The sequence below is a fragment of the Pygocentrus nattereri genome, chromosome 14 (assembly GCF_015220715.1).
Source record: "Pygocentrus nattereri isolate fPygNat1 chromosome 14, fPygNat1.pri, whole genome shotgun sequence".
Classification (NCBI taxonomy): Eukaryota; Metazoa; Chordata; class Actinopteri; order Characiformes; family Serrasalmidae; genus Pygocentrus; species Pygocentrus nattereri.
In genome coordinates, this window is record NC_051224.1 from 39,191,897 (window position 1) to 39,216,204 (window position 24,308).

Sequence of the window (24,308 nt, forward strand, 5' to 3'; positions counted from 1 at the left end):
TGAAATGGTTCAGGTTTCTTTACAGTGGTGGTGATGGGAACCAGGGGTTGCCACGACTACAACACAGATAAAGACATTTTATTTACTATCCAGAACCACCAGAAGAACCTACACGTTGATGACGGTGAAATAGTAGAAAATCTGAAAGAAAATAAGTTTTTCTCTGGGGACTATTTTGCCTCAGAACGCCCTGCATGTATCCCTCCACCCTGAGTGGATCAAAAGTTATCAGGCATCCTATTGATGACTACTTCATGCAGTAACTTTCTGTGAGGGAGTTTTTAGAGGTGGACGTCTGGTTCCTATCACCACCACTGTGAATGTAAGCTTCTCTAGAACGGAGCGTTTCACACCAAACCACTCTGAACGACTCTGTTTACATCTGAAGCATTTAATGATGTATAAAATTTGAAAAATTAATGGAGTTACCCTTCAAGCTTAGATAGATTGATAGCACAGTGTAGCACATACCTTGAGCCCCATGTGTCAAACCCAAGACCCGCAGGCCTGATCGGGCCACGATCTTTTCGGGCCTGCAAACTATTTTAATTTTCTATTGATATTTCTGTACTCCAGTCCCCAGCATGCACCTCAATTCTGAACACTTCCACATCAGTCGTATCACCAAACACACCAGCTGCATTTCAGCTGCAGTTCATCCAGTATCAACACTTGGCGTCAGCTCAGCAGCTCAGAAACTGAGCCCAAGTCTTAGTTTAGTTCAAGCAAGTAGGTAGGTTTAAAAGACTGAGCTCGTTTTAATTTCGAATTTTTCAAGTATTCATGGAATATTTCGAGGTCTACTGCAACTGTCTGTATTTCACTGTTGAGGTTTTTGTGTATTTTTAAATGAAAGTTCGGGTTACAGCACAACATGAAGTACCAGACGCTTGCGGACGCTAAGAGGGGCAAAAAGGGGCAAATCACAAAATGTAGTCAAAGTCCAAGCCAAAATGCCAAAACACAGATCCAACCAAACGGGCAAAGGTACCAAGGGATGAGGCAGAAATCGTAAACGGAAAGAACGGAGCAAAAGGTCAAAAAACACGGTAATCAAACAGAACAGACAGAAAACGCTCAGTAGTCTCATCGGAAACAATACGGCGCAGCGTGTCTAGCTAAAGCCCGGGCTGGAGTACTCCACGCTGTTAGTCATGTGACCACACATACACAGGTGCAGAGAGTTAAGTCAGGTGATTGTGAGCACTGATCGGAGTTCGAAGTCACAGAATCCTGGGTAATGGAGTCCTCTCCTAAGTTGGAGTCCGAGTCTGGATGTTCCGTCACCTGATCTCCCAGAGCATTCTGGGAGATGAAGTCCGTTTCTTCCGAATGCGTGACTTTCTCTGTCCCACGGGTTTGTTGAGGTTTTTCATTATGGCCCCTTTTGACAGCCCAGCCTGGTGCGGAGTAAGTGCAGCACAGAAAGAGAGAAGCGCGAGCGATTTGACTGCCTGTGGAGATCATGCGCTCCTGTAAATGTCGGTGGCGTTACTGATTGGCTGCAGCGAGTAAACGTGTCATTGTGTTCGACAGTGTTTTGATCTCGGATCACTTTCCGTACCACGAGTGAAGTGTCTGTGGTGCAGCTGAAATTCTGTGCGTCACTAGTTTTAAACTCACTGCTCTCAGCTTAAGGTTCAGGATGGACTTACGATTGGACTTCCATTCAGCTGGTGCCACTGGCTGCGGGACACAGGGACCATTCTTGCCGAATACGTGCCTGAACCTTCACGGTCGTCCTTCTTCCAGAGAACATTGACGTTAGGATGAGATGCATTCCACTGAGTTTAGCTTCCTAGCCAGGTTTCCAGGATTTTAGAAAAGACGGACTAAGACCGGGTAGATAAAGGTAAAGCGTTAAGTAGGCGAATGCCACTCGTTCAGCGTTTGCAACTGATTTGTAAGGATCTCCCCGAGATCGTTAAACAAAACCTCGTAAAAAGTCACTTGTAGCTCCTTTCTAAGCAGGAATATCCTAAAAGGACCTTAGAAGGGGGGAAAGAAGCCTTTATCTGGGGTTGTTGAGAAAGGCCCTCCTTTCATGTGGATCCAGATTGCAGTGAGTGTAGGCAGCGGAGAGCAGGAGGGGAGCCGCGTAGTCTCATTAGGGCCGTGTGTCTGCCGAAGCTGACCAGTCTACAGGCCCCCGTAATGAGCTGGACATTATGCACACTGGAGGGAGAGAGCAGGTAAAGGCACTTCTGTGTCAGAGAAACATCACTTCCAAATGCTCCATAATGAGAGCCAAATCCAGGGCATAGCATGGCTCCTCTGACAGCACAGCGTCGCAGAATGATGCCTTAATTATGGGAATTGACTCATCTTTGTGTTTTTTCTTTCTTTTTTTTTTCACTGAGGTTCAAGAGATACTGTTGTCTTTTCTCTTTTCTCTCTCTCTCTCTCTCTCTCTCTCTCTCTCTCTCTCTCTTCCCATGGCCTCTCCCACCCCAAGCCCTGTCAACTGGGTGTAATTTGCAAGTCTCGATGTCGCGCTCGTGCAACCGGTGGGCGGCCCCTGTGCGGCGTGTCAATGAGATGTACTTTCAAATGAGCTGTCAGTAGCCCGCGCAGATTAAACCGGCAAAGGTGACCATTCAGACTGTGGCATGCTTAAACGGTCATCAAAGTGATAGAAATCCTATAGGGACGCTCCAGCCAGCCCGGGCCGGCTTTTAAGCCAGATCGCCAGAGTTTTAATGGCGCAGGTGATAATTGCTGCTCCGTCATTTGAGAAATAACTTTCGCTCAGATTGGAGCGACCCCAGCTAACGCCACCCCACTCTGCACACTACCTCGGGTCGATATTAGCACCTTAAAGGGCTGTTGTACCTGTCGGCACTGGCACATGACTTGCAGATGATTGGTATTGAGCTGGTACCCAATGAGAGTCTGTTCGGAGCGCGTGGAGCTGAATGTAATTTTGTTGTGGTTGCATTAGCGTCTAAACCAAAATAATCATACGTCGCTAATAAATCATCACCACTTCAATTAGCAATTAGAGAGGGAGCGGAGGGTAGGGGGTCTGTTAAGTACCTGGGGCACTGAAGTAATTAATGTGAAGAAATAATAATAGAGGGGGGAAAAAATCACACATACAGACTGTGTAAATGTCAGAGAACCCCGGTTCTCATATTTTATTTCTTTTCAGCTTTAGAAAAAAGCATATACTCTTCACCTTCATCCCAGCTTCCATTCTTCTCAGGAGACTCCCTTTCAGCTCCTCAGAGAACCTGCAGACACGCCTCCAAAGCTCAGTCTGAGAAGCTGGTTGATGATTTTCTGAATCAAACCCATTCAGTGGTGCTGAGGTCTGGACTCTGGGGCGGTCAGTCCATCGTTCAGCTTCTTTGTTTGATGCGCCCGTCTCCTTTTCTCAGTGAGGTTCTTCTTGATCAGCTACACGTCCTTTCAGACCCACAGCGCTAAGTGGTCTTCTCACAGTGGAAGGATGGACAGAAACCCCTGTGGATGTTTTTAGATCTGAAGCAGCTTGATCTTCTCCTCTCTCTCAAAGTGCTGTTTATCTGATGGGGGCAGTTCTGGTGTTGACCAGCTCTTCCAGGTGGTTGTTACACTCTCAGAAATAAAGGTATACAACTGTCCCTGGGGCAGTTCCCCTTTATTCAGGGAACATAACTGAACCATAATCCACTGAAATGATCTGTTCTAAGCTGTGCTGACTCCACACACCCCGCCTCGCCTCGCCTCGCCTCGCCTCTAGGCTTTCATTCTACTGCTCTGTTTTAAAACATTTGGTCATGAAAAGGAACAAATACCAACTTTTCACCTGGAAAAACTGATTTAAGCTTCACAAACAGACCTTAGAACCACTGTAGAACCTTTGAGGGAACGTTTACACTGTTTGCACCTTGATGTACGAAACATGTACCTGCACAGAACCTTTAATTCTAACAGTGTATGCTGGAAAAATTCAGTGTAGTGTGGATTATCTTATCTAATCTCTGTAGAAAAACCTCCTGAAAAATGAAGCACTTGTACTTAACGGCCACTTCACTGGACGTTTAATAAATGAAGGGTGGTCTCTTCGCAGTCCTGGCGGTGCAGCTTAGCTATTAATACCTGAGCTGGGAATGTAGAGTAGTAGTAAGCAGAAAAAAAATGTGTGTATTCAGAGGAAAAGGCACCGTTTATAGCAGTGACCTCTGCTCTGCACCATTGCCATGTATTTGCTTGCATATTAGCAAAATTGTGCTGACGGGGTGAACAAAGCTCAGAGTGCCCAGGCACGTGCACACGCTCTCTCACTCTCTCTCTCTCTCTCTCTCTCGCTCTCTCACTCCGCCTGTCTCTCTCGGCTCGTCCTGACACCCCTCATTCCCCCTACAATTCACACACAAATCCACAGGCGCACACACAGAAACACACACACACTCTCAGCATTTGCTCGGAAACCTTTGAAACAATAGGCGACATCATTAGCTCACTGGAAGAGCCCAGCGCAGCGAGTGGAGCGAGGGGTGTTGTGTCAAATGCTCCAAATGGAAAAGGCGATGCCCACGGGGAGTGTTCCTGCACCTCGCACTCTATTGACGTGCTGTGAAAAGGGATGGCACCGGGGAGCGAGCGAGAATGGCCCGCAGTTCGCCGCAGCCCGCCACTAGCAGGCCCTTACATTAACGGCCTATTTACCACAACAAAGCCGCCATTCACTCCGCCGCGCCCCGCAGATCGCCTCCGCTGTATTTCCATCTAATCTTTACAAATTCTCTGGGAATGTTTTTTATATATATATATATATATATATATATATATATATATATCATCATATAAATAAAAAACAGAGGAGAAGAAAAGGAAAAAGATGGAAAAGGAGACGTCAATCAAACACAAATTGTCAAATTAGCTGCAGTGCTATGTGTTTAAAGACTTTCTTTGGTGTTTAACGGCGTAAAAAGGCCCGTTTTTTTGTAATCAGTATAAGGTGCTAGTGCATTTATCATGATTTCCTGGTCTGTTTTCTTGACAGCTTTCTACTGGCTTGTGGCTGAATTTTGGCCGGATTTCACTGGCCCTTTCTAAACCCCACGCTGTGTGGCCAAATGAACACGTTAGTAGTTCATTCTGTTCCCAAAACAACATTATTTGCTCTTTTTTAATGAACCAAACCAGCATTTTATGTCCTTAAACAAAAAAACCTGTTTAAATGACGTTCACGATCGTTGAACCATTGAAAAATATTTAGCACAGTGATAATTATGCTACGACGGCTCGGGGCAGATGTAGCCGCAGCATTCAAATACAGCGCCAGTGCTCCCACCCGCCTCACGTTACTTACCTGCGACACAGATCAAAGCCATAAATTGGCTGATTTCGTCTCATGAGCCGGCTCTCTATGCGTGTCTGGTCAGCGTGTAAGACGTTTAATGATACAGTGATACATTCTTTAATTTTTTCTATTATATTTTACAGCAACTCATATAGTAAGTACTTTAATTCTAAGTTAGCTGTCTGACTTTTTTCACACAATGTGTATCAAAGATGTTAAGAAAACATAAAAAACCCTAAATATTGTGTTCACAGGTGTAAATTTAGGGGTTTGGGACAGACTCCTCACAATAAGTCCCCTATATGTGATGATTGTGTATAAATTTAGCTTATTACTACCCCAATCGATGCCCTGGCATTAAATAGATCAGAACATAATCCTTGCATACATATGAGCTCTGAATACATCAGTGCTTTTTTGCCATGGGAGCTCAGTTTGAGCTCATTCGTTATAATGCACCCTACATACACACACAGTTGTTCTTGGGTGTGTGTGTGTATATGTGTGTTTAGGGTCCAAACAGAGCATTCTGCTCAGCGGCAGTTTGTGCTGTGTGTGTGGGTGTGTGTGTGTGTGTGTGTGCAGAGCGTTTTCTGGCCGTTGTAAAACTGACATCATGTTAATGATCATTTGTTCCATTTCGCCCTACAGCTATTACGCTGGGCCATGATTTTAATGTGTTGTGCCATGGAGCAGGTGGAGCGTCCGCACAGGTAAACAGCTGTAATGCATTGTTATGGCGAGATCTACAGGAAAGGAATAATATATACAGTATGTTCTGCCTTAAATTATTTAGTAGGGAGCTGTCCACCTCCAACCCAGCTACTGTCAGAATCTCTCCCTCAGTCCGGCTCGCTGACAGCGATGTTTCATAATGCTCTTATTTACCCAGCGCTGAACTAACACGGTTAAGGCGAGGATCCAGACCAAACGGCGCAACAATAAAGGCTCCATTAGTGTCGTATGGGTTTTATCGCACGCTTTTTTCATACAGTAAGTCAGCGGTCGTGCTCTGACGGCCTGGTTTCCTCAGCGAATTGGAAGTAATGCGCTGCTCAGAGCTGGGAGTGAAACCATGACTTGCTGTGTAGGCCCAGCCTGGCCATATTCATCAGCCTCTGTTGGCTCACTGTAGTCTTTTTAAAGTCACATTTGTCTGCCATGATGAAAAAAGAGGGAAATATCAAAAAGGCTGTGTGACTATGAATACATTTTTCCTTACAAATGGACAAGGGGTATTAATCAGAATTACGAGAGCGGCGGAAAGGCATAGAATATAAGTTTGATCCATAAAGATGAGGTGACATTTTTACTCTCGGCAGCCTCGTAATTTATTAAGGAAATGTTAAATTTGACATAATCGAGTCTATTACAGGAATAACACTAAATAAGTTATTATATCAATATCTAACGCCTAACCTTCCATCACTTTCATTGCCACGCGTCTTACATAAATTAGACAGCAAATTCTTCTTAAAGGACAAGTTATGCGTGTTGGAGTCAGGGTGAATCCTTGGGATTAGGGTTTGAATATTTCTGCTGCCTCCCTGTAGGTCAGTCCAACTGCGGCGAACGAGGTCATTTCACGATTCCGCAAGGTCTTTCATCCGAACGGAAAGGGAGCCTTTCAGCTAACCTTGTAAATATAGCTTGAAAATAAATACACCTCAACAAAAACGGGACGCAAGCGCTTGTTGAGTGCTCAAAAATGATATTTGTCAGCAGTAAATAACAGCGACTGGAGGCAGCCAGCTTTAAACCTCAGTACTCACCTTACTACTGATATGCTCACAAGTATGTAATGAATTGCATTTACACTTACGTTCGATTTGCGTTCTGTATTGATATACGAGTTACTTTTGACATCAAAAATGACAATAAAATGAAAAATTTGTACATTTTCCTGCAAAACAAGAATTAATAATGTGGATTCAGTGAGAGGAGCTGAATTTTTTTATCCTCATTGGAATTTTACAAGTTGAAAGTTAAAAATTCAGTAGAAATTAAAGAGTCTTTGGCGTAGGCCCCGTCCTCGGTCCAGGTCTTGCAGCATAGAGACCTTCCCTGATCCTGCTGCCATAGATGTTTGGAGCGAAGCCTACACCACCAACACTACCTCCACCCCTGGACAAATAGACAGGGACCTAACTGGTGGTGGTGGGGAACATTAGAATGTAGGTACCTGAAAGCAGCAGAAAAGGTACATAAGTTCATTTTAAAGACAAGTGTAGGCCCTTGATTGGTCAGGACTAATGAATGAATGATGTAGTATTAGAGTCTTTTTCGTCACTCGTCTCAATGAGCTATGAGTCAGATGTAGTTCATGTACAGTAACCGGACGCTTTTGTTGTCGCCTGCCACGTTCAAAAGGTGCCAGCGTGACTTTTCATCATGGAGGTTAACAACAAATAACTTGGGGTTTTGAGAGTTCTGACCAAAATAGTCATTTATGGACCTGCGAGGTTACAGAACACATTGTAGGGATGCCATGTGTTAAATGGTCATTCTAAAAGAGGCACAGCTCTGTGGTGCAGTTTGAACTCTGACATTGCATTTCAGTGATACATGCTGTTATTCTGAGTCGAGTCATTAGCGCTGGCAAAGATTTATACATTAACTCATTTGCTGCACTGGAACATTATGATGTTGTAGAGTTTCTATTTTACACTGTGCTAAAACAAGTCAGTGTGTGGGTGTATGAAAGTGTGGCCATGTATTTCACTCTTTGTCAGGACTAGATCCCTCCAGGATGATAAAAACATGAGTGGTTGTTCCATAATACAGCTGGGACATATTATTATTACATATAGACACTTGCATATATGTGTATATATAGCACATATGGGACATACAGTACTGTGCAAACTCTGTGACCATCTTTCATAAAGATAAAGAAGGAGAAAAAATAAGTGTACAAAATTGGTTCAAGAGCGACAGAGAAAATGAGGCTCCTAACAACCACTTGGGAGACCTGGCAGACACCAAAACTGCCGCCACCAGGTAAATGGGGAAGACGACTCAGCGCTGTGGGTCTGAAAGGACGTGTAGCTGGTCAAGAAGAGCCTCACTGACAAAAGGAGACGGACACAACAAACAAAGAAGCTGAACGATGGACTGACCGCCCCAGAGGCCAGACCTCAGCAGCACTGAATGGGTTTGATTCAGAAAATCATCAACCAGCTTTTAAGACTGAGCTCTGGAGGTGAGTCTGCAGGTTCTTTGAGGAACTGAAAGTGAGTCTCCTGAAACGAATGGAAGCTGGAATGAAGGGAAGGAGTGACTCAGTGACCCTCAAACAGCTGAGATTGGATTCAGTTTTCTGTTAAATGTGTTTTTGGGTTTTTTTTTTCTGATGCTGAAAAATGAAAAACTTGTACTTAATGGACATTTTGAAGGGAAATCAACTAAAGAGTGGTCTCTGAATTTTGCACAGTACTGTAATATTGTTATATATAGGCATTTACATACATTATTATTGCATAACGCTGCTGTCGGAACGAAACCTCATATCTCCAGGACGAGAACTTTACAGGAGAAGGAAAAAACATACTCTACTTTTAATGTAAGTCAATGGAACCAGACGTTTTTCCAAGTCATTTTTGGGTCATTTACGTTGGTCCATTCATCATGAAATTTATACACAATGTATAGAACAACGGTTCCTTTCGTGTTATATCAAAAACCGAAAAACGACAAAAATGTAGATATAAGGTTTTGTATCCACAGCAGCGATATAGATAGTTGTGTGGGACATATTGTGTGACCCCCCCATGTTATAACATTGTATAAAACCAAGTGTGTGTGTGTGTATAAGTGTCTGTGTCTGTTTGCGTGTTTATGTGTGTTGTTAATATAACCGAAGGCTTGCGAAGGGAAGGGAGCGCGTGACGATATCTATTAATTGTACTATGAATTACAGCGGGCCTCCTTTGAACAGCGGTCACAGTTTGCACCTCTGATCTTGTCAGACACAGAGACTCAATTCCATTAAGACCGAGCGCCACACAAGAGTATGGCGAACAAAAGGTTTAAATCCATTTAACTTCTCTGCTCTATTTTAGAAACAGCAATTCCCACTCTGTCACGAGCCAAGCAGAATGACAGAAAACACTGCCTATCTGAATTAAAGATAATGAAAGATCATTCTGCGGCTACAAGCAATAGTCTGCGATGATCTCCCACATTCTCTCAGCCCGATTCCTCTTCCTTTTTTCCTAGCGAGAACATTGTGTCGTTTATAATTCCCCCGTGTAGAGCGGAGCAATTAATACGGAGGGAGGGGGAGAGGGGTTTTGGGCGGGGGGGGGGCGGAAGGGAGGGAAACTCAATTGAAACATACTTTGCCTAGACCTGTGTTCTGCTACCCTTGGGCATTTATTTCCAAAGTTTGTGTTTAATCACGGAATCTCGACCATGATGGTTGTGACAGGTAATTTCCGTAATGCGGCTGACAGAGATGGATTACATGGAGGCCTATTGGATCCCATGCTTTTGTGTGTGGGTGATAAGACTAGGTGAGGGTTATCTTCGGTATGAGTGCCTGGAACGATACAGCTACCTAATAAGTCCCGGGATAATACAGTGCACACAGCCAGGGGAGTAGTAGCCTCTGGTCGGGAGGAATAAAAAAAGCTACGGTCAGCTTTCAAACCCACAGTACTCACACTGTGAACACACGCTTAGTCACTCAGAGAATGCTTACAAAGATCTTTTGCTTTTTGGTAAAATCACTAGATTAAGGCGGTGCAGTAGTAATTGACTAATTAATCTATCCATTTAAGTGAGTAATAAGAGTTATTTCATTAAGGCCGAACAATAAAAAGGTCTTAAATGAACAGTAACAAATCATTGATTTGAATTGAGAACCATTAGCCAACTGCGTTTGCAAGCACAGGAATTAGACCTCCGCATTTAACCCATCCGTGCAGTGAAACACCACATACACACTCGTGAATCTTTAATATCTGTCTTCCAACTTCAAAAATGTTTGAAGCTCAATGTCTCAAAACTGCTCAGAACTACAGAAACGTCCACTTCTCTCTCCATAGGAGTCACTGGCGTTACCGACCGTCATCGGTGTTCCACATAATAAAGGAAACACCAGAGACGTTTTTAATGATCAATGCATTTTACAGAACATCAAACCACACGCTGTCCATCAGGGAACGTCCACTAAAATATGGAATTTAATCCATTTGGGTTTCTATTTTTTCACAGTGACCTCAGAATAAAGTCGGTCACACCAGTGACATCAGCTGAAAGCGTCATATGAGATCATGAGCTGAATGAGAAGATCTCTGAGAACGGAGAGACACAGTGGACTCACCATGAGCTTTTCCTCATAGATCCTCAGAAAACAGGTGAAAGGAAGCCGAGCGACGTCATTGGCGTGACTTTTATTTCAAAATAAGATATTTTTATAACGCATCATTATATATTTAATAACATTTATTTGGCGTTTGTTTTCTTTGTGTCATTTAATTTATATGTTTCATAGTCACGTAGAGATTATTGCAGTAAAAACTGCAGAAAAATTTGTTTTTTTCTTCAAAATATGGCCTCAGCCTTCACACACGATTGAGAGGACGAGCTCTTCTGTGGTTCGTCATGTTCTAGATAACTGATTTAAAAACCAATATTGCTAAATTGAAGCTCAAGAAGGTGAAATTGTTAAAATAACTTACTGTTTTATTTTAAAATATAAATAAATTCCAACCCTAGCATGTTTTTTATGAGATATATCCATAAATTCTGTAGAATGATCCAAGTATATCATTTCACAATATCATATATATATATATATATATATATATATATATATATATATATATATATATATATATATATATATATATATATATATATATATATATATATATATATATATATATAGTGGATTATTATTGGATCAAAGTCCTGAGCTCTTTGTGCTGTTGTTTTCAGCCTGTGGTCACAGGACTAGATTAGCAGAAATAACATGACAACTGGTCTTTTTTCAAAAGCCTTTTAATCGTGTGCGGGAGACAGAGTATTAATTCCCAGCTTCAATCGTTTTAACATTTATAGAGTTGATACGAAACAACATGGGTCCTATTGTAGACCCCATGTAGCGTTATATCTTCTCTGTGGTGCATTTAATAATTGGTGCTCATTTTCATTCTTGCCACCACAGTGCTCCAGCAGCTGGATAATTACTGCAAGCCAGTGTTAAGATCATCCACATCTATGTGTTTTTGTTCCCTTTTCAAGAAACTACCATTCTTCTCTCTCAGAAACCCGGACTCTAGATCTTCTCTTAGAATCTTCAGTGCATTTGCTCAGTACCGGTTCTGCTGACGTAATGTTTAAGATTAAGTGACCCTTATTAGTCCCACAACAGGGAAATTTCACCTCCACATTTAACCCATCCGTGAAGTGAAACACCACATACACACTAGTGAGCACACACACACTAGGGGGCAGTGAGCACACTTGCCCGGAGCGGTGGGCAGCCCAATCCGCAGCGCCCGGGGAGCAGTTGGGGGTTAGGCGTCTTGCTCAAGGACACCTCAGTCATGTGCTGTCGGCTCTGGGGATCGAACCGTCAAATGTAAAACTTCCATATTTTTACTGTTTATATTACAATTTTATGGCCTTTTAGTTAATACTTCAAATTAAAAGCCTTATTAATATTAATATAACTATTGGCTTTTTACTTTAACATGTAAATGCTTTAATACAGGGGTTGAAAAGTCATGTCAACAGCTTAACACAGAACAGTAAAGGGGCCTGTTAGCTATAATTTATAATTCTTAAGAAAATAAGTTGCCAGCCCTTCAGTTTAATAAGTAAAAATAAGGGACCCTTTATTAATCCCACAATGAGGAAATTCACCTCTGCATTTAACGCACCCGTGCAGTGAAACACCACATACACACTAGTGAATGCACATGCAGTAGGGGACAGCGAGCACACTTGCCAGGAGCAGTGGGCTGCCCTGTCCTTGCCCAGGGAGCAGTTGGGGGTTCAGTCACATCCTGTCGGTTCAGGGGATCGAACCAGTGCCCTTTCGGTAACAAGGCTGGTTACCTAAGCTCTTGCCCATAGCTGCCCCCCACAAACAAAAGCAGGTTCGTACATCGTCTATGAGGTGACTCTGTGGTCCATGTGACTCCACTCCATTCACAACACAGTGGATTTTACTGACTTGGCACAATAACGCAGAATTCAGTTGTTGTGAGGTGGTCATAAGTGGGCGTATGCGATATTATGGGGCAGTCATGGGCTGGAGGTCAGGGAACCAGCCTCGTAACCAGAAGGTCACCGGTTCGATTCCCAGAGCCGACAGCATATGACGGAGGTGTCCTTGAGCAAGACGCCTAAACCCCCATCTGCTCCCCGGGCGCTGTGGATTGGGCTGCTCACTGCCCCCCTAGTGTGTGTGCTCACTAGAGTGTATGTGGTGTTTCACTTCACGGAGGGGTTAAATGCAGAGGTGAAATCTCCCCGTTGTGGGACTAATAAAGTTCTCTTAATTTTAGGACCCAAACTATCCGTTTCATATGTTTAAAGAAGCCAAGCCAAATGTAAAGGTTCTTAACCAATACCAGGATATCCAAGAACCATTTAAGAACCCATTTGTAAGAGTGTGGCTCCACAAGCACGTCGCTCAACAGCATCCCAAGAGCAGATACCTGCTTCAGCGTTCCACATCCTCCGGTAAACGCTTCCCGACACATTGAGTGCAGAGTTCACATTAATGGAAGAAACTGCGCCACTCGAGAGGTGAATTTATCTCGGCATCCGAGAGGAGTTGAACTTTGCCCTGGGCGGCAGAGAGCTCAAATCTCAGAGCACAGACCCAGAGGTCTGTCGTAATAGAATGGTTATGTGACGTCCAGATGTAATCTACAGCCTAATAGTTAAGCCTTGCTTGTCCCACTGTGTACGCTGCGCTTCAGAGACTTGCTCTCAGAGTCAGCCTCCGAGCTCTTTGATGCAGCGCTCAGCGGAGAAAGCGGATGTTTCTTATACATTGATATAATTAATGAGGAAGCAGCATGTGCCTTCTATTAACACCGCAGGGAGAAGTGGAATTGGCCTGCTTTTGTATGTTGTGGCAGATTTAAAGACCTTAGCACACAGCAAATAAATGGAGGGACTTTTAATGAGCTGTGGGAGTTGGACGAATATGCTGAAAAAAAGGAGTATTGTGTAAACATCACTGGTTATTTAAACTGGTGGAGGTAATTGATAGTCGTATTGAAGAGTAGCGCACTTGGAAAGGAGCGAAGAGGGAGCGGGCAGCGCTTTTGTCAGCCGACGATTTACTTTTCTCAATTTATCACCTGATTTTAAGACCAGTGACCTGCTGGGTCATTATGGTTTGTAATAGGGTGGGGTGGACTCTGCTCACGAAAAGTATTAGAGATAGATTGTTCGAATATGCTGATCCGATCAGCTCCGAATCAAGGCCTCATTTAGACACGAACGGCTTCCGAACCGATGGAGCTGCAGTTTTTAGCCACGTACGCCAAAAGTAGCGTCTCCATCTGTCGTCCAGCAGGAAGAAAAAACTCCTTGGCTTTGACTTCCAGCCAGCAACATCCATTTTTCCATCATTCGCCAGCTGCCTGACTCCTAGATAGTAGGAAGTATGCGCAATCGAGGCGGAACGCTGCAAGCGTAACGTGACGATGCAGCCGTACACGTTTCTGAGCGGAGGACGATGATTACGGGGAGGAGTCTCCGGAGGAGTCTACTCCTGCGATTATTCCTCACCTCCCGCCGCCTCTCAAATGAAGGCCGGTCCCTTCGGAGGGCCTTTGCTCTCCGCTAATCTTCATGAGGAAGAGGGAAGCTAATTAATGATATGCTAATGGCTCTAACGCAGCATCCCTTTGCAAGACTTTGGCAATGTTGATGTACTTGGACATTCTAGACAGCGTTGTACAATGCAGAGTTAGATGTTGGCGGATTGCAAAATATATGTCTGCCTTACCCTGAAGTCTTGGGTTGCTGCCAGTGCCGGAATGGGTAGCTGTGAGAATTCCTGGTGGGTCCGTAGCATTTTGGTTTGGCATAAACTCACACAGATAAGCACAAGGATGTTCAGGCACAATATAAGTGTTATATCCATGTGTATATCTGTAGCAATTTAGGGGTTAAACCAGCACCTAAAGAGGTACGTCCCCAGTTTACTGACTGTAACCGAGCCTCGTACAGTGGAGATGAGATAAAACTGAAGTTAGCTTTGTGTTCTTTTCCCATTTCCCATTCTACTTTAAACGATGCAGTACTTGCATTTACACACCTGTACAGGTGCTAGCGTGTAACTACTGTACAATTTAAGGTGGAAATTTGACGCGACGATATTCATATTGTCGCTGTCCAAAGAAAACCACGTATTTCCAAAATAGTGACTTGACAGGTGAAGAATTCACACCCTAACTGTACCAGGGGACCAGCCGTATGTCTGGAGGAGTGAAGTTTATTCGTTTGCGTGGAGGTCTCAGACACTCAGCCAGGGCTGATGCAGTTTTATAGCAGGACTGATGCCAAGATTAGGCTCAGGCTGTACATGACAAGTGACAGGTGAAAAAGACATGACCGTGTAGGGATAAACAAGAGTAGACAGAAGAATGTTCTAAATACAGTGACAGTACAGAACACACAGTACTGAGCATAATGACATATAACACAGCAGCACGTTTCTACACGAGAAACACATTCTGGTCTGATAATGTAAATAGATTTCATTCTAAGCACTTTTGGGGCATTTCTGTTGGTTCAGTCATCATGAACTTTTTTCGGACGATGTGAAGGAGAACTGCCGTGTTCAAACGGCATAGAAGAATAAAAGTCAACAAAAACGGAGATGTTTGTCTTTGGACAGCGACAGTATGTGAATCATGTGAAGATGGACAGCAGAACTGCAAAAAAAAAAAAAAAGGTGGCATGTAGAAGACAAGAATAAAAAAGCTACTCAAAAGGAGGATGAGGACATATGCGAGCAGGTGGGCGGTGAGAGACGCTGACCTTAATTCACTTAATTATCTAGTATTAGTTTGTAGCACGTTGACTGTCATGATTTTGTCACGTTTAAGGTTATCAGTTTATCGTCAGCTCTCCACCTTGGTTATCTCGGTGTAGTATATAAATAATTCGCAAGAGAACGAAACGAAGAAGGTATGAAAAATTCCCAGCGTGACTCTCTAGCGCTCAAGAAGCAAATCGATGCTGAGAATCAGATCAGACAGTGTCGTTCAGTGTTTGTTACGTCCCGTTTTAATTGTAATGTGGCACTGCTTTAGGTTCAGTTCTTTTCAGACCCTTTTTTATCTGTAGTGCTCTTTTTGTTGTCGGTGAAGTCAGTGGTAACTGTTCCGGCTCATTTGTGCTGCATTGCTGGCGTTCATCTCCCTCACAGCATCTGCGCGTGTGTGTTTTTATATGATTTTTTTTTTCCTCGCTTTGCCGCGTCATTTGCTGAGAACGAGGCAGTGCCAGCCGCAGCAGCAGGGAAATGTTAGAGCGGCACATATTAAGCAGTTAATTAATGGACTCCTGTCCACGCGGCCCAGCCGGATCCGTGGTGGTGGAGGCCTGCGTGTCAGCGCTGATGGATCGCGGATCCGTCAGCTCCGAGGCTTTTCCTGTTGGTCGGTGCTGAACCGTTACTGCATGTGACAGCCCCTGGTCCTGTCAGAACGAATCGGCCCCTCCTCGCCGACTCTGCGGCAAAGGAAAGTGACACGTTAATGGAAGCTAAAGCACTCTAATGGCAGTGCCTGGTGAAAGCACCGAGAAGTCATCCGCAGCATTTGCCCCGGCTCTCCAAGATGTCGCTCCGAATCGCTGTCTGGCCATAAAGATTGCCCTCCCCTCGCCTGGCCTCTTCACCAACCCTTCAACTGTCCCCTGTGTAGCAACACTCTTTTCCTACACAGCTTCACACTGTTCTGTCCATTCTAGTGTCTCTTTCTGGGCTTTTTTTCCCCTTCCCGTATATGTGCCTGGACTCCCAAGGCTGAAACTGAATTGTGGTATTAATTAGTCGGAAATACATCACAGTGACTTGTTGTGATGTATGCACCCCTAGCTGTCTAATTATCTATCTACCATTGACCTGCGCCTCCTCCAGACGCGGGAGCTTTATTTAAGAGACGTTCTTTGTTTCCATGGATTTCCACAAGCGAGCCTTTGCAAAAAATAAATTAAAACAAAACGCTGATTGTTTTCCGCAGCACGTTTTTCCCCTCCTTTTCCCACCGAGGTGATTAACGGCACGATGAGGATTGTTTTTGTCACCAATTAAAAGGACAGCAGAGCCTTAATGCATTGAAAAGAGTGCAAATCAGCAGGCGCTGTCAGACTAAAGCTGGGGGTGGACAGGCAGCGCTTGGTGAGCTCCTGCACTGCGGAGCCAGATGTGTGGAGGTGCTAAGGATCGCTTGCCTCGTCCCACCCAGTAATCAATTTGCAGGCCCCTAGCGCAGACAGCAATGGGGTAACAAACGACTTGCATTTCTGGTGCTTCCGAGCACACACTCAAGTGCTAATGAAAGGCAGTCTCAGCTGCCACACAATCTGGCTACACTCCTCATTGGCCCTGAAGTCCCTGATGCATTGGGCCCATTGTCGCTGCAATGCCGTATTTTAGCTCCGGTCCCATCTGTTTTCGTAATTACTGTCATGTAAACTGACTTTCCTCAAATTGTGCATCACGCAAAGCGAAAAAGAGTCGCGGGGAGAGCTCTGATTAGCCTCCAGGCGCCGATCGTCACTGGTACGGCGGCGCGGATTTGGAAAAAGTGTCACATATAGGAAGATGGTTTGAATTCCGCCTGAGACCGCGCTGACATGTCACTCTCTCTGAGGCTGCCTCGCCTTTACCTAGCCTCCACTTCGACTTCTATTTAAAGCCCAGACGTAGAAAAAAAAAAAATCTCTCGTTTCAATATACATTAGAGTCTCTCCATCAGTGATGATTGGGAAGTCTCTGTTGGCGAGAAACAAACAGTAGCTGTTTACAATGAGCCTCAGCTGTCGTGTCATGGCTGTAATGCCGAGCCCATTGTTCCTCGGCGCTCAGCGCAGCCGCCGTAATGGCTGAATTTTTTATTATATTTAGATTTTTTTCGCCTCACTCGTTCTCCACCAAACCCGTCCTGCTGTGGCTGAGGATGTTGCCCATCATCCCGATTCAGGTTTTACATTAAGCGAGCGGCGGATCGTAATGAAAAATAACACAAACAATGGCTCACCCGGCTCGCCGCGATCCACCTCCATGCGACTTCATCAATCTTCCCCACACGTTCGGCACCTGGTGCAGTCCTGTCAACTTCCTGACACGGGGTGGAGGCAGCCAGTCCTGCCTTATTAGTCTGTCAGCGCCGGTGATGCTCACATCGGGTGCGCCGGCTGAAATGGAGCCCGGGCCTGTGGCTCGCCAGCCCAGCACTGTGAAATACACACAACCTGATCCTAAATGACAATGTGGCGAGCACTGCCACAGCTTATTCACTCAGACACTTTGGAAGGATCTAAACATGCCAAAAGTTACTTCACTGCTTGCGAAATCCCACTGTAATTTCTAGGAAAAAGACCACAAAAAAAGTGAATTGTTTCTGAACCTTATTTGTGTTGTGTTCTTCAGTTTTTGCCAAACCTAATCGTACAGTGCTGTGCAAAAATCAGAGACCACCCTTCACTTATTTAATTTCCAGCCATTAAGTACAAGCTGTAAGTGAAAATCCATGAATTTCCAAAACTGGAGTTTAAAAAATGATTAAAACCTGCTGAGAAAATGGGCCTCCTAACAACCACCTGGAAGACCTGGAAGACCCCAAAACTGCCCCCATCAGATAAACAGAGCTTAAAGCTTTGATCTCTGAGAGAGAGGAGAAGATCAAGCTGCTTCAGATCTGAAAACATCCACAGGGGTTTCTGTCCATCCTTCCACTGTGAGAAGACCACTCAGCGCTGTGGGTCTGAAAGGACGTGTAGCTGATCAAGAAGAACCTCGCTGAGAAAAGGAGACGGACACATCAAACAGAGAAGCTGAACGATGGACCGACCGCCCCCGAGTCCAGACCTCAGCACCACTGAATGGGTTTGATTCAGAAAATCATCAACCAGCTTCTCAGACTGAGCTTTGGAGGCGTGTCTGCAGGTTCTCTGAGGAGCTGGAAGTGAAAAGAATGGAAGGTAAAGGTAAAGAGTGACAGACTAAATGCAGAAAAATGTAGTTTGTTATTGTGACTGTCAGTGATGGTCAGTAAGCACTTTTGCTCAGAAAATATTAGTAAGTAGTGATTTTATGGATGTTATTGTGTTCGACCATTTCCAAACCTCTCCTTGTAGATGCCCAGTGTTACTTGTAGTTAGTATCCAACACCTGGTGTATCTAATCAATACTTCATCATGCTAAGTCTGATGTGCTGTTGATGGAACTGAACAAATCAATGTGATGGCTGGAGGTGTCCAGGAGAAATCTGGAACCACACTTTGTTCTTCTAACTAGCTCACAAGATATCAGCTACTTTTTTGAAAACAAGAAAGTCTTGTTCATTTTTACTATTTGTTTATTTGCATTTCTTTTAATTCATTCATATAATGTGCTTTTAATAACTACACTTGTAAATAAATATACTTATTTACAATATAAATGGCTTTAAACAATGTGATATATATATATATATATATATATATATATATATATATATATATATATATATATATATATATATAGGGCATCCATTGTCCTGTACTTCAGTGGTCAGGACCCCCATGGACCATCACAGAGTCATTCTCAGCACTGCAGTAACACTGACGTGGTGTATGTTGCACTGGTTTGAGTGGATCAGACACACGGTGCTGCTGGAGGCTCTTTGGGGAGTCTTGACCACTGAAGAACAGGGTAACAGAGTATCAGAGAAACAGATGGACTACAGTCTGTAACTGTAGAACTACAGAGTGCAGCTATACAGTCAGTGGAGCTGATAAAATGGACAGTGAGTGTAGAAACAAGGAGGTGGGCATGATGTTATGTCTGATTGGGGTGTGTGTGTGTGTGTGTGTGTGTGTGTGTGTGTGTGTGTGTGTGTGTGTGTGTATAAATGCTTGAAAGTTTGTGTGAATCCTTTATAATAAATCAGATGCTCATTCAATTCATAAGAACAAACATCAAGAATTAAACAAATGAAAAAAATACATAGTTTTTCATTCATTTAATGAACAAATTAATCTAAACCCCCCTTGAGCAGCGAGACTTCAACCAAACTGTTCCTGTATCTGTTGTTCAGCCCTTCACTTTGACTTTTGAGGAATCTTGGCCCACTCCTCCTTTTAGAACTGCTTCAGCTGTGTTACGTTGGTGGGCTTTCTTGTATGAACATCACGTCTTAGGTTCTGCCACAACATTTCTATTGGATTATGGTCTGAACTTTTGATTACGCCATTCCTAAACGCAACATTTCTTCTGCTTTAACTATTCTTTGTAAACTACCTCATGTTTTTAGGGTCATTGCCTTCCTATAGGGCCCATCTTCTGTTTAGATTCAGTTCATGAATGGATGCCCAAGATTCTCCTGGTACAATCCACAAGTAATAGCTCCATCAAATGATGGCGAGTTGTCCTGGTCCTATCGCAGCAAAACAGCCCCATAACCGTGATACTGCCACCACCATGTTTCACAGTAGGGACGAGGTTCGATTTTCAGTTTTGCCAACCATAACATCTCGTTTATGTTCCAACCTCTTCCAGCCTAATGAGCACTGGCTGAGACATGGCCTGCATTAACAACTGTGTGTGGTAAAGACCTGACTTTAATGGTGAAGGGTGATGTTTTTAAAGCAGGATGGGGTCGACCACACTCACACCTGGCTGTCATCCAATTGATTGAACCTCCTGACCCTAATTATCACCCATACCAAACCAATCATTCTAGAGGTTCACATTTCAAAACAACAGCTAAATGTTTGATGGAGAGTGGACCAAGGGTTTGGTCTGACAGTGAGATATATATATATATATTCCTTCATTAAATGTATATTAACTTTTTTAGTAATAGCTGCAGTTCCATTGCCTGTTCTGCAGTGTTATGAGCACAAACTCAGTCGTCTGTACCATAAGGCCCATCCTTCATCCGCTTCTATGTTCATTTTTATGTTCCAAATCTCTTATGTTGGCCTGTCTGCATCATTAATTATTGAAACAGCATAATGGAAACAACCAAACATGTTCCTCTTAACACTGTTCCTCGATTTGCTGCGGTGGAAAGTGTTTTGCTTGGGGAAACAGTCTGTGGGGAAAAGCAGTATTCTGCTCTCTCGTGTCTACCCATTAGAGCAAAACTGAATTTTTTTTTTTTTTTTTTTTTTTGGCAAATGAGAAAACGGCAGGCAGCAATAGTAATAAGGATTACCCGTTGATAATACTCTTTCTCCAGGTACGTGTTCTCTAAGCCTTGTTCATTATCATTTACACGTTCCATGGCATATAGTAACGGCTATTACCAACCACTCAGTTCATACGCCAATAATTGAAGCTTTTAGGAGATTATGAATTTCGGCGTAGCTTAAGCTTTTTTTTCTGTTTCAGAATAGGAAGTACAGTCTTACCTTAAAATATCCTTTCTGGTTCAGACACATCTCATCATGTTATATCTTATATTTACTATTATTTAAGGTCTGTTAAATCGGACCTGTATCACGTAAAACTTACATTTTCTGATTACTTAAAATATTTACCCAAAAAGTTTCAAAAGATACACTTTGTGACATCACAAAAACAGGAGTTAAACTGCAGTAGGCAGAATAGGCGGGTATATGTAAATATACTTGTTTTGTGACATCACAAAAACAGGGGTTAAACTGCAGTAGGCAGAATAGGTGGGTATATGTAAATACACTTGTTTTGTGACATCACAAAAACAGGAGTTAAACTGCAGTAGGCAGAATAGGCGGGTATATGTAAATACACTTGTTTTGTGACATCACAAAAACAGGAGTTAAACTGCACTAGGCAGAATAGGCGGGTATATGTAAATATACTTGTTTTGTGACATCACAAAAACAGGAGTTAAACTGCACTAGGCAGAATAGGCGGGTATATGTAAATATACTTGTTTTGTGACATCACAAAAACAGGGGTTAAACTGCAGTAGGCAGAATAGGTGGGTATATGTAAATACACTTGTTTTGTGACATCACAAAAACAGGAGTTAAACTGCAGTAGGCAGAATAGGCGGGTATATGTAAATACACTTGTTTTGTGACATCACAAAAACAGGGGCTAAACTGCAGTAGGCAGAATAGGCGGGTATATGTAAATATACTTGTTTTGTGACATCACAAAAACAGGAGTTAAACTGCAGTAGGCAGAATAGGCGGGTATATGTAAATACACTTGTTTTGTGACATCACAAAAACAGGAGTTAAACTGCACTAGGCAGAATAGGCGGGTATATGTAAATACACTTGTTTTGTGACATCACAAAAACAGGGGTTAAACTGCATTAGGCAGAATAGGTGGGTATATGTAAATACACTTGTTTTGTGACATCACAAAAACAGGAGTTAAACTGCAGTAGGCAGAATAGGCGGGTATATGTAAATACACTTGTTTTGTGACATCACAAAAACAGGGGCTAAACTGCAGTAGGCAGAATAGGCGGGTATATGTAAATATACTTGTTTTGTGACATCACAAAAACAGGGGTTAACTGCAGTAGGCAGAATAGGCGGGTATATGTAAATACACTTGTTTTGTGACATCACAAAAACAGGGGTTAAACTGCAGTAGGCAGAATAGGTGGGTATATGTAAATACACTTGTTTTGTGACATCACAAAAACAGGGGTTAACTGCAGTAGGCAGAATAGGCGGGTATATGTAAATACACTTGTTTTGTGACATCACAAAAACAGGAGTTAAACTGCAGTAGGCAGAATAGGCGGGTATATGTAAATATACTTGTTTTGTGACATCACAAAAACAGGGGTTAAACTGCAGTAGGCAGAATAGGCGGGTATATGTAAATATACTTGTTTTGTGACATCACAAAAACAGGGGTTAAACTGCAGTAGGCAGAATAGGCGGGTATATGTAAATACACTTGTTTTGTGACATCACAAATCAGTAAATTCAATACAGACTGCGTTTGCATATATGGACTGTGTGGGCTGTGCAGTGATGGTAGATTGTGAAACTTTAACCGTATTTCACAATACAACAAACTCTTATTCCAAAACTGTGAGAACAATTAAACTTTTTCATGATTCGGGCCCTTTCAACGCGGAAAAAAAGAAAAAGCAAGAAAAATGTAAGATGTAGTCCCTTTAATGAAGTAGTAATTACCTCACCTAATTACATATCGACTGGAATCACATTTGCTTTGTTAAACTGTCAATACTTTGCATACGAGAAAGAAAACAAACATGCTAGCCTTCTTATTCGTCACGAACAGATGACCAAGAGCGTTGCGAGTTGTTTACCTGAAGATTGTGTTTGACAATCATCGTCGCCGTGCTCCCGCTGACGCTCGGGCTGAGATGGACGCCGCGGCGCGAGTGACCAGTGTCATGCAAGTTTCATGCAACCTCGACTCGCCTGCCTGACTCACCCATCATCTAGCCGGCCCGCTCTGCCCACGCGGACATGATATACTGTACAAAACAACCGAGCGAGAGAGCGAGATCGAGGCCGCGGAAGCAAACAGAGCCGAGCGCAGCGCCTCTGCTTACTTATTCAGCAAAAGCCGAAGACAACAGATGCACTGCAGAGGGTAACCGTGCTCTGTCACGTGGCAAGGCCGCAGCAGCAGATAGAGAAAAGCACACGGCTATAGGGGAGGAAATGTGTGGCATGTAAAGCCTGGTGCAGATGACAGTCCATGTGCACGGGTCGGTGGTCAGAATGACTATTTTTGCACCGGCAGGCATCGAGGAGAGGCCGAAAAAAGGCGTCTATGATTGTGCAAGAGGCAGGGAAAAAAGAAAAAAACATCCTTGCCTAAAGGCATGGAGAAGGGAGGAGAAGCATGAGTAAAATAGAGCAAAGCGCTCTGCTGCCCTCTCCATAATGCATGTGTGCCTCTGCCGAAGAAGCCCTTTTTTAATTACGCACCCTTGTGCAACACGGAATGCCATCGATTCTTATGACTTTGTTCTATTATAGTAACAAGAGTCTGAAGCCTTCCTTCCCAGGTCCCGCCGATGTTGGCTTGCAAGCAGCGCTGGGGGGGGAAATAGATAAGTAAGATTAAAGAAGGAGAACATGAATTATTCAAAGTCTCTCCACCACCATACTGTAATGTTTGCTGTTGTTGGTCAGACCTTGGATCTGCGCTTGAATCGAACACCACATGTATTTTTTTTTTTTTAATACAACATGTTTTTATCACTATTTATGCATCTTCAAGGAGTTGTTGTGGGCAATTTTACGCGATTTGACTCTAAACAGCCCGGGACTATAAATGCTAGGCGTCACGTGACGCTTTAACCATGAATTATTTACTGCCCCGAGTGCCACCCGGCTTCAGGTAAATGGTCTTTTTTGAAAGCTGTGAATAGGCTGAGTGCTTCCACAGGGACCCGCGAGCCTCATTCTCTCTGGTCAAGCTGGTATTTTATGAATAACATGCTCTTTGTGCCTTTAATTAATGATGCTTCTTTTGCTAAATAATTTGTTTTATTTCTTATCGTTCTCGCACCAGACCTTTACCGTCAGGGAAAAAACTACTCCCCCAGTTATATTATGAGCATTGTGCTGTGAAAGTAACCCATAGTCATCTGTGTAGCTGTAATGTTATGGCTGTCGAGGTTAGTTCCACATGACTGTGCTGTGGTTGTAGATACATGGTTTTGATGTAGGCTAATACTGCATGCGCAGCAGCCCTGGCGAGAATGCTGTGTGCGATGTATAAATATCTGTATATTGATGCTGAATCTGATACATTATATGCTAATGGGGCAGTGTTTCTTTTTGTAATGTAATGTTTCAGCTTAAATAAGACATAACTGGAATAAATAAGACA

The 24,308-nt window shown here is 43.3% G+C and overlaps 1 protein-coding gene across 8 annotated transcripts in view; it reads left to right on the forward strand.

The window, feature by feature from the left end:
- The window catches only part of rbfox1 (RNA binding fox-1 homolog 1), a 398,218-nt gene that overhangs the window by 162,503 nt on the left and 211,407 nt on the right, over window positions 1-24,308 (forward strand). The gene's annotated exons all lie outside the window — the stretch shown is intronic.